We start from the raw sequence: 16920 nt of genomic DNA, 5'->3' as shown, positions 1-16920 counted from the left end.
GATAAGTTGATCTCCTATTGCATGGTACACAGAATCCCAGATTATTATATTAATGTTAGTATGAGAGCATCTTATATAAGTACACAGTTCCACCTTGCTATGAGTATGTGCTTCCTCTGTTTAGAGGTGCTATTCGTGACCTTGAGACTATACTGTGTACTCCTATCTGTTTATTGCCTGAGGAAGCGGGAACGTACCCGTGAAACGCGTTGCACTGTTTGTTTTGGAGTATATGGATAAACCTGTTGTCATAAAACTGACGGTATCTTGTCTGCTTCGGGGAGGCGAGTCCACCATTACCTCCTGAGGGATTTTAAGCCTTTTAGAACCTGTTATCCTGCTGGCGCCTCTGTTCACTCTTACATTAACGCCCACCAAAAAGTTTTTTTAAAATAAATAATATTAATAAATATTAATTACTCCCAAAAGGGGAGGCGCGTGAGGGTGCCAGTGGGTGGGGAGGAGGGTGAGGGTGGCCGTGGGTGGGCAGAGAGGGGAAAAAAAAAATTGAGTCACCAGCCCGGGGATGCGGTATGCAGCATGGGTGGCCGCCGCCATTAAGTTTCTCCCTCCCTCCTAATGTGTCCCCAGTGTCCTTCCTGCCTGCAGAGTAAAAAATGGGCAGCAGAGCAGGCTGTAAATCTTACCTTTGCCTCTCCGTGCGTACCGGGATCTCATCTGGTCTTCTTGGCTTCCTGCTTCCTGTGACGTCACTGGAAGCAGGAAGCGAGAAGACCAGATGAGATCCCGGTGCGGAGAGGCAATAGTATGATTTACAGCCTGCTCCACTGCGCATTTTTTACTCTGCAGGCAGGGGGGACACTGGGGGCACATTAGGAGGGAGGGAGGGAGAAACTTAATGGCGGTGGCCATCCATGCTGCATACCGCATCTGCGACTAGTCTCCTCTCCGTGACAAATGCACGCTGCCCAGTGACAGCGTAAGGGAGGGCTCAAAACGGAACTGCCACGGCAAAATCGTGGCACTTGGACCCTATGAGAGAGTTGCAGCCGGCTGTGTATTACAGCCAGGGAGCTGAGAGGAGAGCAGTGGTCTATTACACAAAGCTGTACAAGTTGTGTAGAGCTGGATGGTGTCCTGTCAGAGCCTTGCTATGGGGCTCAGTGATATATGGCTGGCACAGAATAGTCATGTTACAGCTCACTGGGGAGTCTGGCAATGTTTTCGCACAGCTAGAGAGTTACAGCCGGCTGTGTATTACAGCCAGGGAGCTGAGAGAAGAGCAGTGGTCTATTACACAAAGCTGTACAAGTTGTGTAGAGCTGGATGGTGTCCTGTCAGAGCCTTGCTATGGGGCTCAGTGATATTTACTGGCACAGACCCTGGTCCAGTCATGCTATAGACCGCAGTGACAAGTGACTCGTTCTGGCCAGTGTTGCTTGCAAATTTTTGTCCAAGTCATTTTCGCATCAAAAATCCCATTTTTGAATTTGCCAAATTTTCACAAAAATCTTCAGAAATATTTGCGTTTTCGACCAGTATTGAAAATTGAAGGGGAAATTTCGAAAATAATCGTTATATTCGCCATGTGCTTAGCATGAAAAATAAAAAATTGTTAGGAAGTAATGTCTTCTCTCCCCATATTAGGACTCCCATGATTCTTAGCAGCACAATTGACCCAGGAACCATATAACTAGTCACACAGACTAAGCCACTGACTCATCAAGGCTTATCGAATTGGTTAACGACAGTTAAGTTGATTTCAGGATTCTTTAAAGTTATCTACAGCTGTTAGCGAGCATTCGGTAATCATTCGGTAATGATTCGTTAGTGATGCGTTAAAACGGAAGAAAGTGCAATTCATGAAAATGAAACTGGGTGTGGTTTAGCGTTACATTTAGGATTAGTTATCTCCTTCACTGCTCTGTCGTTATTCCTGTCAGATCATTGCTGACAGAGAAGATGGAGCCATGTGAAGTGGTTATGTATCAGCTGAGAGTTATTCAAAGGTGCAGAAGGGCAAGATTAAGGTCTAGAAACATATCAATTTGCAAGAGAATGGATTTATTTGCTATAACAGGACATCTGCATTTCTCTTGAATCATCTTGTAAGAGAACACAGGCAGTGCCAGGGTTAGCTAATTTGCTAGCTGCACTATATTTGTTTCAGAAAAGGCCCCTATCAAGCCGTAGCTGGCGAAATTGTGGGATTGTCCCAAGTCACTTCCAGAATCCTGGTCCAGGTGTTAAGCCCTATTCAGAATGTTGCTACGTGGTGTTCAAAGGACTGCCTTTTACCCACAATTCCATGGGAATCTTATGGCCTTGTGTTAAATTAACACTGTAAAATGGAAATATCGACACGTTACCGAATGGTTACCGCATTGTTATCAATATTTTATCGAATTCACACCGAATGGTGAAAAACCTTGATGAATACAACTAGAAATCGATAAACTTCGAATTCGGTAATTTAACAAACTGGAAAAAGACAATGATGAATCGAGGCCATTGTCATCAAAATCGTTTATTTAGTACTCCAAAAAGTTGCAATGCGTTTTGTGGGTTGTAGTCCACTTCTTCAGGCAATAGAAACAGGAGCAGATGTATCCAAACTCATAGCACCGGTAAGGGTGGTGCCTCCGGGTTCTTCATATGGTCCGCTCCTTCTCCTGAAAAGACTGAAAGCATAAATACAGTTTACTAACAATAACAATAATTCATTATGACTCCAGTTATAGACCTTTCCATACAAATGTCAGACCCCAGGCACTTGCTGGCTTCCTCTTCTAAAGAGGGGTCTTATATCCCATTCCCATGTCTACAGCAAGCTTAGCCAGCATAGTCAGGAACACCTCAGCTGTATACAGAGAGGAGGTGCGCCAGCCTGGGGGATGGAGGGTGCTGGATGCACGGCACTGGTTAGCTGAGTGTCTTCTGAAATCCATGGTGAGTACTAGTGTTGGGCGAACAGTGTTCGCCACTTTTCGGGTTCTGCAGAACATCACCCTGTTCGGGTGATGTTCGAGTTCGGCCGAACACCATCAACCATATGGCCGAACTAAGAGCGCATGGCCGAACGTTCCCCGAACGTTCGACTAGCGCTGTGATTGCCCGAACGGGTCACGTGGTTCGGACTCGAACGTGCTCTGATTGGCCGAACGGGTCACGTGGTTCGGGTAAATAAATACCCGATCCACGTCATTTCTCCGCCATTTGTCTGTGGGTTTAGCTTTGGGTAGGCAGGCAGGGTAGTTCTCTCTCCAGCCAGGCTAGCCAGGGTCCCCCCAGTCATTGTGTCGCTGCTGGGAACAGTAGTACACCGCTCACCCACACTATATAGCATTGTGTTTACTGCCACTCTGTGTGTCTCTGCTGGGAACAGTAGTACACCACTCACCCTGTATAGCATTGTGCTCTGTGTCGCTGCTGGGGATAGTAGTACACCGCTCACCCACCACTGTATAGCATTGTGTTTACTGCCACTCTGTGTCTCTGCTGGGAACAGTAGTACACCACTCACCCACCCAATGTATAGCATTGTGCTCTGTGTCGCTGCTGGGAACAGTAGTACACCGCTCACCCACCCACCACTGTATAGCATTGTGCTCTGTGTCGCTGCTGGGAATAGTAGTACACCGCTCACCCACCACTGTATAGCATTGTGCTCTGTGTCGCTGCTGGGAACAGTAGTACACCGCTCACCCACACTATATAGCATTGTGTTTACTGCCACTCTGTGTCTCTGCTGGGAACAGTAGTACACCGCTCACCCACCACTGTATAGCATTGTGCTCTGTGTCGCTGCTGGGAACAGTAGTACACCGCTCCCCCACACTATATAGCATTGTGTTTACTGCCACTCTGTGTCTCTGCTGGGAACAGTAGTACACCGCTCACCCGCCACTGTATAGCATTGTGCTCTGTGTCGCTGCTGGGAATAGTAGTACACCGCTCACCCACCACTGTATAGCATTGTGCTCTGTGTCGCTGCTGGGAACAGTAGTACACCGCTCACCAACCACTGTATAGCATTGTGCTCTGTGTCGCTGCTGGGAACAGTAGTACACCGCTCCCCCACACTATATAGCATTGTGTTTACTGCCACTCCATTTATGACTGCATGCTGACAAAAAGCAAATTGCTATCCGCACGCTTCTTGTCCGCATGCAAGGCCTGGGTTGTTGTGTCTCAAAGCGTGGCCTTCTCCTCCTGCGCCGCCCTCCTCCTGTTCCATCACGTGTGCTGCTGCTGGGTAGAGTTGGGCCGAACGGTTCGCCTGCGAACGGTTCCATGCGAACTTCCGTGGTTCGCGTTCGCGTCCTGCAGGCGAACCTTTTCGGAAGTTCGGTTCGCCCCATATTGCACATGGATGGTCAACTTTGACCCTCTACATCACAGTCAGCAGGCCCAGTGTAGCCAATTAGGCTACACTAGCCCCTGGAGCCCCACCCCCCTTCTATAAGGCAGGCAGCGGCGGCCATTACGGTCACTCGTGTGCCTGCATTAGTGAGAGTAGGGCGAGCTGCTGCAGACTGTCTCTCATAGGGAAAGATTAGTTAGGCTTAGCTTGTTCCTGGCTGCATACCTGTTCTGTGAACCCACCACTGCATACCTGTACTGTGAACCCACCACTGCATACCTGTTCAGTGAACCCACCACTGCATACCTGTTCTGTGAACCCACCACTGCATACCTGTACTGTGAACCCACCACTGCATACCTGTTCAGTGAACCCACCACTGCATACCTGTTCAGTGAACCCACCACTGCATACCTGTTCAGTGAACCTGCCACTGCATACCTGTTCAGTGAACCCGCCACTGTATACGTGTTCTGTGAACCCACCACTGCATACCTGTTCAGTGAACCCACCACTGCATACCTGTTGTGTTCAGTGAACCTGCCACTGCATACCTGTTCTGTTCAGTGGACCCGCCACTGTATACCTGTTCAGTGAACCCGCCACTGCATACCTTTTGTGTTCAGTGAACCTGCCACTGCATACCTGTTCTGTGAACCCGCCACTGCATACCTGTTCTGTTCAGTGGACCCGCCACTGTATACCTGTTCTTTTCAGTGAACCCGCCACTGTATACCTGTTCAGTGAACCCGCCACTGCATACTGTCAGGAACCGGCCCGCGGCACGCCTGCGTATACGGTTCCCGACTGCGGGTTTGACCACATTGAGAGGGGAAGCAGCCTTAGTCAAGCTAAAACAAGGCTGGGACCCCTCAGAACACCTCTCACTGCCACCACTAGCGGTTCGCTAGACACTTCCACTCTGCTGTCGAGTCCTCAGCGCGCACTCCGCGTTTTCGTATTTGGGTCAGCTTTGCGCTTAGGCCAAATACGGGAACACCACGCACCCACACACACACACACAGTTGCAATCTTACACTGTCGTGAAGCAAAGACCCACTAACAGTCGTTCCGAACGATACTGTTAGCCACTCTGCTGTCGCTACTCGCACTGGCGTTGTTCGTACGTTGGGTCAGCTGCGCGCTTAGGCCAACGTATGACAAACGCCCCCACACACAATGCAATTACAATTTCATACGGTAGTGTTGCTCAAGCGTACAATTAGGCATGAACTTATACACGGTTACACTTCAGTCTCTTCTAGGCTATGAGTGTTAGTTTAGTACGGCAGAAGTCAAACTTATTAAATAATAATTTAATATTCTAGAAAAACATAGAACAATGCAGAACTTAATATATACAAAAAGATTACAAAAAACAAAGTAAAAATGTTACAAGATAAAAGTTACAAAAATAAGAGGTTACAAAAATAACACACATGGATATTTGCGTAAAAATAAATGGGGGAAAAAAGAACGTTACCAGCTTAGGTTAGAACGTTGTTTGACGGGAGGACACCGTTTCGACCAGGAGTCGCGATCCTCCCTAGCTATTCGCTACCTCCGAGAGAAGATACCGGTGGCTGTCCTGGGCCACCTTAAATAGTCCGAAGTGTCCCCTGGGGCATTTAATGTCCTGCCCCCAGGAACTAATGCAGTTTCCCCGTTTGTGACATCACCGAACGCTTGTCATAATCCTTCTTGTGATATGCAAACTTCAAAGGGGGTTCCTGTTTTAGCTTCTTGAAGTTTGGCAGGACACAATCTCACCCAATGAACTCTGCAGACATCAAAAAGCTTCCTCCACATAATTTCCTTGGTTAAAGTGTATTTTAGCACATCCATGAAAAGATTGAATTTTGGTTACAGGTAGTAGTTTGCCTGTAATTGCCTGTAGACAGACGCAGACAATCACACCTGGGACAGTAGATCAAAAGTGACTGCTAGTGGCTTAATGAGCTGCTTCCTTGCCTATTGAAGGTGACTGGTCATATTCACTGAAGACCTCTTTAGATGCAAATGTAGGTCTAGTGACCCACCCACACAAATACATGAACAGTCCATGAATCTAGCCTGCATATCTACACCTTTGACATACCACAGCAGATATAAAAATGGGAAAATGAAAATATATTACTGTATTATCCTTAACAGCATCAGCACCCCAATATATCACCACACATACCTGTTCTGTTCAGTGAACCTGCCACTGCATACCTGTTCTGTGAACCCGCCACTGTATACCTGTACTGTTCAGTGAACCTGCCACTGCATACCTGTTCTGTTCAGTGGACCCGCTACTGTATACCTGTTCTGTTCAGTGAACCTGCCACTGCATACTTGTTCTGTTCAGTGAACCAGCCACGGTATACCTGTTGTGTTCAGTGAACCCGCCACTGTATACCTGTTCAGTGAACCCGCCACTGCATACCTGTTGTGTTCAGTGAACCCGCCACTGTATACCTGTTCTGTTCAGTGAACCCGCCACTGCATACTTGTTGTGTTCAGTGAACCCGCCACTGTATACCTGTTCAGTGAACCCGCCACTGCATACCTGTTGTGTTCAGTGAACCTGCCACTGCATACCTGTTCAGTGAACCCACCACTGCATACGTGTTCTGTGAACCCACCACTGCATACCTGTTCTGTTCAGTGAACCTGCCACTGTATACCTGTTCTGTTCAGTGAACCCGCCACTGTATACCTGTTCAGTGAACCCGCCACTGCATACCTGTTGTGTTCAGTGAACCCGCCACTGTATACCTGTTCTGTTCAGTGAACCCGCCACTGCATACCTGTTCTGTTCAGTGAACCTGCCACTGCATACCTGTTCTGTGAACCCGCCACTGTATACCTGTACTGTTCAGTGAACCCGCCACTGCATACCTGTTGTGTTCAGTGAACCTGCCACTGTATACCTGTTCTGTTCGGTGAACCCGCCACTGTATACCTGTTCAGTGAACCCGCCACTGCATACCTGTTGTGTTCAGTGAACCCGCCACTGCATACCTGTTCTGTTCAGTGGACCCGCTACTGTATACCTGTTCTGTTCAGTGAACCCGCCACTGTATACCTGTTCTGTTCAGTGGACCCGCTACTGTATACCTGTTCTGTTCAGTGAACCCGCCACTGCATACCTGTTGTGTTCAGTCACCCCCGCCACTGTATACCTATACTGTACAGTGAACCCGCCACTGCATACCTGTTCTGTTCAGTGAACCTGCCACTGCATACCTGTTCTGTGAACCCGCCACTGTATACCTGTACTGTTCAGTGAACCCGCCACTGCATACCTGTTCTGTTCAGTGGACCCGTTACTGTATACCTGTTCTGTTCAGTGAACCCGCCACTGCATAACTGTTGTGTTCAGTGAACCCGCCCCTGTATACCTGTTCTGTTCAGTGAACCCGCCACTGTATACCTGTTCAGTGAACCCGCCACTGCATACCTGTTGTGTTCAGTGAACCCACCACTGCATACCTGTTCTGTTCAGTGGACCCGCTACTGTATACCTGTTCTGTTCAGTGAACCCGCCACTGCATACCTGTTCTGTGAACCCGCCACTGTATACCTGTTCTGTTCAGTGAACCCACCGCATCAGTGCGCATACCTGTGCAGTTAAGTGAACCCACCTACCTACGTGAGTGCACGCAGTGTGATATACCACTCCGTGCATACCCGATATGGACAAAACAGGTAGAGGAAGAGGTAGTGCCAGAGCCAGAGGAAGGCCACCCGGCAGGTCTGCGCGAGGTCGTGTAAATGTAATTTCGTGTGGACCTGGCCCACAGTAAAGTGCTCGGAAGAAGGCACGTCCCATCACCTCCCAAGATTGTCAGGACGTGGTTGAGTATTTAGCGACACAGAACACCTCATCTTGCTCAGCCACCAGCGCTACTACTAGCACCACTTCCGCTGCATTTGACACTTCGCAAGAATTATTTAGTGTTGAAATCACTGATGCACAACCATTGTTGTTACAGCCAGATGAATTTTCACCAGCTCATATGTCTGAGTTACGCGGCAACACTATGGATGTAACGTGTAAGGAGGATGAAGGACCTACTGATGGTGCATGTTTGGATTTGTCTGAGGCAAGCGAAGCTGGGCAGGATGATTACGATGATAGGGATCCTCTGTATGTTCCCAATAGAGGAGATGAAGAGGGGGACAGTTCAGAGGGGGAGTCAGAGAGTAGTAGGAGGAGAGAAGTTGCTGAAAGAAGCTGGGGCAGCTCTTCGTCAGAAACAGCTGGTGGCAGTGTCCGGCACCATGTATCGCCACCTATGTACAGCCAGCCAACTTGCCCTTCAGCATCAGCTGCTGAGGTCCCCATAGTGCCCACATCCCAGGGTGGCTCAGCGGTGTGGAAATTTTTTAATGTGTGTGCCTCAGATCGGAGCAAAGCCATCTGTTCGCTCTGCCAACAAAAATTGAGCCGTGGAAAGGCCAACACTCACGTAGGGACAAGTGCCTTACGAAGGCACCTGGAGAAAAGGCACAAACAGCAATGGGATGGCCACCTGAGCAAAAGCAGCAGCAGCACACAAAAGAAAAGTCACCCTCCATCTCCTCTTCCTCCTTCAGGTGCATCATCTGCTTCTGCCGCTTTCTCCCTTCCACCTTCACAGGCACCCTCCTCCACTCCGCCTCTGCCCTTGAGCGCTTCCTGCTCTTCTGCCCACAGCAGCAGTCAGGTGTCCGTGAAGGAAATGTTTGAGCGGAAGAAGCCAATTTCGGCCAGTCACCCCCTTGCCCGGCGTCTGACAGCTGGCGTGGTGGAACTGATAGCTCGCCAGCTGTTACCATACCGGCTGGTGGACTCTGAGGCCTTCCGTAAATTTGTGGCCATCGGAACACCGCAGTGGAAGATGCCAGGCCGCACTTATTTTTCGAGAAAGGCCATACCCCAACTGCACCGTGAAGTTGAGAGGCAAGTGGTGTCATCTCTTGCGAAGAGCGTTGGGTCAAGGGTACACCTGACCACGGATGCCTGGTCTGCCAAGCACGGGCAGGGCCGCTACATTACGTACACAGCCCATTGGGTCAACCTGGTGGTGAACGATGGCAAGCAGGGCGCAGGCAGGCCTCCTGCCACCTCCTCTCCTCCTGCTACATGCTCTTCTCTGTCCTCCTCCTCCTTGGCTGAGTGGCAGTTCTCCTCTCCAGCTACACAGCCCCAGCTCCGCAGGGCCTATGCTGCATGCCAGGTACGACGGTGTCACGCGGCGCCATCTTAGACATGTCTTGTCTCAAAGCGGAGAGTCACACTGGAGCAGCTCTCCTGGCTGCTCTTAAAGAGACTTCGTTTTTTATCGTCCTACAAGTTCCAAAAGCTATTCTAATCTGTTCTGACTTACTGCAGCACTTTCTGCTATCACCATCTCTGTAATAAATCAACTTATCTCTCTCTTGTCAGACTTGTCAGGCCTGTGTCTGGAAGGCTGCCAAGTTCTTCAGTGTTGTGGTTCTGTGATGCATCTCCCCCATCCAGGCCCCTCTCTGCACACTGCCTGTGTATTATTTAGATTAGAGCAGCTTCTCTCTTATCTTTTACAAGCTGGATAAATCCTCCTCTGCGCTGGCTGGGCTTTCACATACAGAGGAATTACATACAGGCAGAGCTGTCTGCACTCTGCAGGAAGAAACAGCCTGACACTTCAGTGGAAGATAGCTGCAGGGGGAAAGAAACACACAAATGATCTCTTGAGATTCAAAAGGAAGGCTGTATACAGCCTGCTTGTGTATGGATGTATTTTCTATGTGTGGACATACTGTACATCAATCTACTTCCTGTTTTGGTGGCCATTTTGTTTGTTTATAAACAAACTTTTAAAAACTGTTTTTAACCACTTTTAATGCGGCGAGGAGCGGCAAAATTGTGACAGAGGGTAATAGGAGATGTCCCCTAACGCACTGGTAAGTTTACTTTTGTGCGATTTTAACAATACAGATTCTCTTTAAGAAACAGGTGAATGAGTGGCTGACCCCGCACCACCTGGAGATAGGCAACGTGGTGTGCGACAACGGCAGCAATCTGCTTGCCGCTTTGCATATGGGGAAGCTGACACACATACCCTGCATGGCACATGTCATGAATCTAGTTGTTCAAAGATTTGTGGCAAAGTACCCTGGCTTAGCGGATGTCCTGAAGCAGGCCAGGAAGTTCTGTGGGCATTTGAGGCGGTCTTACACAGCCATGGCACGCTTTGCGGAAATTCAGCGGAAAAACCACATGCCGGTGAGACGCCTCATTTGCGATAGCCCGACTCGCTGGAATTCGACCCTGCTCATGTTCTCCCGCCTGCTAGAACAGAAGAAAGCCGTCACCCAGTACCTCTACAACTACAGTAGAATGAAACAGTCTGGGAAGATGGGGATGTTCTGGCCCGACAACTGGACACTGATGAAAAATGCATGCAGGCTCATGCGGCCGTTTGAGGAGGTGACCAACCTGGTGAGCCGCAGTGAGGGCACCATCAGCGACTTAATTCCCTACGCTTACTTCTTGGAGCGTGCTGTGCATAGAGTGGCGGATGAAGCTGCGAATGAGCGTGACCAGGAACCGTTACGACAGGAACAGGCATGGGACCAATTTTCATCAGACCCAGCTGTTTCCTCAACACCTGCGGCAGCACAGAGGGGGGAGGAGGAGGAGGAAGAAGAGAAGTCGTGTGCAGAAGATGAGTCAGACTCAGAGGATGATGAGCAAGGTGTTTCTTTGGGGGAGGAGGAGGAGGAGGGGACGGCGGCAGGAGAACACCCGCAGCAGGCGTCGCAGGGGGCTTGTGCTGCTCAACCTTCCCGTGGTATTGTTTGCGGCTGGGGGGAGGAGGTTGACTTACGTGACGTCACTGAGGAAGAGCAAGAGGAGATGGAGGGTACTGGATCCGACTTTGTGCAGATGTCATCTTTTATGCTGTCCTGCCTGTTGAGGGACCCCCGTATAAAAAACCTCAAGGGGAATGAGCTGTACTGGGTGGCCACACTACTAGACCCTCGGTACAAGCACAAAGTGGCGGACCTGTTACCAACTCACCTGAAGGTAGAAAGGATGCAGCACACGCAGAACCAGCTGTCAACTATGCTTTACAATGCCTTTAAGGGTGATGTGACAGCACAACGCCAGCAAGGTACCACTGCCACTAATCCTCCTCCCGTGTCCACGCAGTCAAAGACAGGATGCTCCAGCGATCTCATGGTGATGTCGGACATGCGGACGTTCTTTAGTCCAACGTCTCGCCGTAGCTAGAGATGAGCTGAAATTTTCGAAATTTCGAACTGCTTTTATTACGAATGCGAAATTTAACATTACGACCCAAATTCGTAATTTCGTAATTAATTTTCAAATCGTAATCGAAATTTCACTCCCGTAATGACGAATTTCGTGTCTCCAACCGAAATTTTACTTTTTCAGGTTTGTAAGGGTTTGTATCTCTCTAGATGCCTAAAATGAATAGCACAGCCAGTCCTCCTCCTCCTCCTCCTCCTCCTCCCTCCCTCCCTCCCTCCCTCCCTCCCTCCCTCCCTTCAGCACGGCCGTCACTACACAAACAGCTGTTTGCGGTGCGTTACACGGTGAGTTTGGTGTGTCAGTGTGAAGCAGTACCTTAATTACACTACCTGATTGATGTATACACATGCAAGATGTTTTAAAGCACTTTAGGCCTGTCATTTAGCATTCAATGTGATTTCTGCCCTAAAAACGCTGCTTTGCATCAAATCCAGATTTTTCCCGGGGACTTTTGGCATGTATCCCACTCCGCCATGCCCCCCTCCAGGTGTTAGACCCCTTGAAACATCTTTTCCATCACTTTTGTGGCCAGCATAATTTTTTTTTTTCAAAGTTCGCATCCCCATTGAAGTCTATTGCGGTTCGCGAACTTTAACGCAAACCGAACGTTCCTTAAAAGTTCGCGAACCCGGTTCGCGAACCTAAAATTGGAGGTTCGGCCCAACTCTACTGCTGGGTTAGCGTTACCGGTCCCTTTTCCTGGAACCTCTCATCTATATTACATTTATGACTGCATGCCGACAAAAAGCGAATTGCTATCCGCACGCTTCTTGTCCTCATGCAAGGCCTGGGTTGTTGTGTCTCAAAGCGTGGCCTTCTCCTCCTGCGCCACCCTCCTCCTGTTCCATCACGTGTGCTGCTGCTGGTGCTGGGTTAGCGTTACCGGTCCCTTTTCCTGGAACCTCTTATATGTATTACATTTATGACTGCATGCCGACAAAAAGCATGTTACCTGTGCAAAGAAAACAGACATTTCCCGCATTTAAAAGACAGTTTTCCCTTTGAAACTTTAAAATCGATTTTCTCAAAAACTATAAGCTCTTTTTGCTAATTTTTTTTCCTTTTGTACCCACTCCCAAGGTGCACATACCCTGTAAATTTGGGGTATGTAGCATGTAAGGAGGCTTTACAAACCACAAAAGTTCGGGTCCCCATTGACTTCCATTATGTTCGGAGTTCGGGTCGAACACCCGAACATCGCGGCCATGTTCGGCCTCTTCAGCCCGAACCCGAACATCTAGATGTTCGCCCAACACTAGTGAGTACGCCTGCTGTTGATTTATAAAATGTGAACAGACAAGACAAATAACATTTATATTGTGCTTTTCTCCTGGTGAACTCAAAGCGCCAGAGCTGCAGCCACTAGGGTGAGCTCTATAGACAGTCTTGCCTAATGACTCCTTATCCAATAGGTGCTGGCTTACCGAACATGAAAAGCAGAGATTCAAACCTAGGTCACCTGTGTTCAGAGGCTGAGCCCTTCACCATTACATGGGAGCGCGGCCACAGGCTCCCAGAGGGTCCAGAGCTGGATCGATGGTCAGGAGGACGACGTGGGAAGCCTCTAGAGGTACATAGATAACTTTTCTCCTGGTGATCACACAGGTTTTCTGTAATTACACTATCAGGCCACCACTTAAACCTTGTAAATTGGGTCTTTAGAGCTGGTAAGTGAATTCAGTTATCTAGGCGTGGTGCTGGAAGACAACAACCTGCACTGAAGCGTTATTAGACATCTTTCTGCTTTGTTTTCCTATTTTGCATATATTTGCCATCTTGCAAAGCAACCTGCCCTGCCTGAGCCTAAAGTGGATCTGAGATGAACTTTTACACATTGCATGATTGCGTTCCTTACATATAGTTTATAGGGCATTCCTCAAGCCAAATACTTGTTTCTTTTTGTTTTATTACTCTAATTCCCTATAAACTAAACAAGCCACGCCCACAGCTTCTCCAAGGCACTCAGACCCATGTAGCAAGGGCTTATGGGAGCTCAGTCTGGGCAGGAGGAGGAGGAGGTTACTAGCCAGAGATTTCAGAGGCAGAGGGGAGGAGGGAGTGAGCTGAGGGCTGGAGATGCAGTTTCAGATTATCTGTGTAATGATTACAAACAGAACATGGCCACTCTCCTTGTATCACAGGAATAATTAATCATATTCTATTGAAGCTGTGTGCAGCTAGATACGCTGTGTAAGCTATCTCAACTTATAAGATAAGTGTTAGAATTTAAGTAGGCCTCAGTTACTTGGCCTGAGTTTTATGTAAAAGGCTTGTCCGCAGAGTATGTCTTTAAAATAAATAGAGTTTCTTGTGATGCAGGCAGAGGCATCTCAGGGTCTGCGTGTAGCAGAGGATACACGCAGATACTGAGAACATGTTCCTGAAAGAAGGCCACAGGCCTACACTGACCTCAACATGTACACCACAAGAACAATCAACATAGGCCATGTTTACCAAAATAGTAAGTAAAGGAAAGGTGACATTGAATATTAATCGAGTAGGTGGGTATTATGATACCACAAGGGGGCTCAACCAATAGTCTGGTCTAGGGGATGGCGAAGATGATGTCACATTTAACTCTTTCCTAGTCGGTATTAAAGCCCGGGTGGGCGATCGGAGCTCACTCTGCTTCTTACTTTCACACTAGCTCTAAATGCTGACTGGAACCTCTAAGTATTTTCATTCTATATGTAATCTGATATAATGTATGCTGTACATAGGTAGTCTAGTGTAACGTAGTTTAGAAAGAAGGTACTTCAGCAGGAAGTTTAATCAAGAAGCTTGTAACGCAACATGAAGAGTGGCTTGGCTAGGATATGATGAACTGTATCTATCTGTATTTCTGTTTCCTGAATAAATAACGTGAATATTGAAGAAGCCTGAGAAAGTCTATCTCCTGCTTGCTGTCATGAGTCGTGTGTGCAACTCTTGCTGATGAGTTGCTGGTGCCGGAGAAAGGTGATTAAGAACAGTTTATAACAATAAGATATATAGACAAGTTACTTGTTTTAGTCAGTTCATCTCGGATCCACTTTAAAGGCTCATACACACGTCCAACTGAATGCACGACCAACCGCACAACAAGCTGTGTACCTGACAAGTGCGTACACACACGCCAACCAACTAAACAACCAACTTGCTTAAACACTATGTGTGCAGCTAAATGACAAACTGCACAACATGTCCACATTCAAAAACAATAAAGATGTTGCCTGATTGATCTGGCCAGGGCCAGGCCGGGCCGCCCATAAGGCCGGGAAAAGCGGGTTCCTCAGGCGGAAAAGTCAGGGGGTGGCGGCATCCGCCTGGCCGTGGGAGGGGGTTCAGCCAAGCTGGAGGGGGTAGCGGGCAGGAAGGGGGTAGTGGGCACAGTGGTGGGGTGGGGGGTTGGACCCTGTCACAGGAGCCCTAGTGGCTGACCGCACTTAGCCTTCTAAACGGTGCCAGCGCACGGATCGTGCGAACTCTGGTCGCAGTCAATGCGCAGGAACCGTTAAGAATTAGCCGCAGACAACTCAGAAGGGAGCCTGTGAGACACGGGTAATTACAACGTACACACGATTCCACGGTATCTGCCACCACCACTGGTATGGGCCAGTGGACCCGATTTACTGACTGACTAGTCCTGCGAATAAAACGGTTAAGCACACGGTATTCTGTCTAGCCAACAACAAACAAACAGTAGCGTATCTTCAGAGACCCGGGATCAGTTCTGTGTGTGCTGATAAGCAGGGTAGCGGACAGTGAATGACTTGGAGAAAGTCGTTTATTCACGCAATATAAATAATTAATATATACAGACAATTATTAAAATCAACAATTATTAAAACAGTAATAGCCAGTATAAAAAAATAAAAGGGAGAAAAATACTTAGTTCCTGGAAAGATGTCCTTTTTGTGGGAAAATCATAAAGTTCTTGGTTTCAATCAAAGTTCAGCAGAATTCTTTGTTCCAGGTTACAGAAGAGATGGCCAATCAAGATGGCCGCCAGCACATGTGTCCTTTGTTTCAGAGCTTCATTCAAAGTTCAGCAAAATGGCCACCAGCCCTATGTCCTCTGAGCTGGCAGCAGGATGTTCTCATATGGATGGAATGGGAGGACTCCCTGCGGAGTCCCTTGCAACCACTTTTGAACAATGCCCATCTTTGGGTGGAGCCTCAAGTACAGCCCAGGGGTTGGACAGGGGTGGTGAGCTCCCTGGCTAGGTGCTCTATGCCCATCAAATATGACTTTGGTCATATCTCGGCTTACGCTTTCCTCACACACCTGACCATCACATATTCATATTTCTCAGACTAGCGCCGTTCATATGATACCAAACTTGGGCATGTTTGCATGCCCGGCTAAAAAACGGTGGAATTCCCCGAGTTCTGGTTATGCCAGTGGCCCCAATTTACTATCAAAATACTCACAAGATCCGGACCAGCAGAATGATATAACTCCCACAGCTCTCAGATGTATGGTACTTCTAAAACATGCATAAAGATCATAACTCTATGTTTCCCTATCCTGGCTGAATGGTTCCGCTAAGTCTGCCTCCTGCTGGGATTACCTTCCTTGCCTCTGAAAAGACTCCTGGTTTGTTAATTAACACCTGAGTGTTACCCCTCTGGCTTCATTAGCAAGTCACAGGGCACAGGCTTCATGAAAAGAACTCTGCTAACTACTCCCCTGAAGACAGCAGAGACCCCCCAGGCTGGACTGCCTGGTGTCCACAGACATGAGATTCTGATTGGGGCAGCGCAACGACAACCGAGGCAGGAAGTCGATTGCGGCTGCATTTTCTGCGCACTGACGGCTCGTCCGTCACACCTCCCCTTTCTGATGCTGTGTAGGGGGTTGTCACCAAGACATCCTCCGTAGCAGCCATTGGCGCTGTTGGGTCTAGTTCCCCCTGACACCGGGACAGCCCATCAGCGTGTTGGTGTCGGCTGCCGGGACAGCGGGGAAACCCATTGTTGCCTGCGGCTCGGTTCACCTGGACAGGTCGCTGTCCGCTACCCTCAGGGTTAACCCGACATGGACCGTTCTGGACAGGGCGTTTGCGCCACTGCAGTCGGACGTGGTGTCTGCCGGGACTGCTGACAACGGGCAGTGGGTTGGTTAGGTCAACAGTCAGCCCACGCAGGGTTCCCCTGCTAAGTGGCTGTGGACCTAAGGGAACCCCGCGGGAATCCCTGGACCTTCCCAGCTCCTGACAGACGGCACATGCTCTGCAGTAGTTTGCTACATCCCTGTTCATCCGGGGCCAATAAAACTGTTTCCGAATACCGGCAAGTGTCTTGCGGACACCTGAGTGCC

The sequence above is a fragment of the Hyperolius riggenbachi genome, chromosome 4 (assembly GCF_040937935.1).
Source record: "Hyperolius riggenbachi isolate aHypRig1 chromosome 4, aHypRig1.pri, whole genome shotgun sequence".
NCBI lineage: Eukaryota > Metazoa > Chordata > Amphibia > Anura > Hyperoliidae > Hyperolius > Hyperolius riggenbachi.
This window is presented reverse-complemented; position numbering follows the sequence as displayed.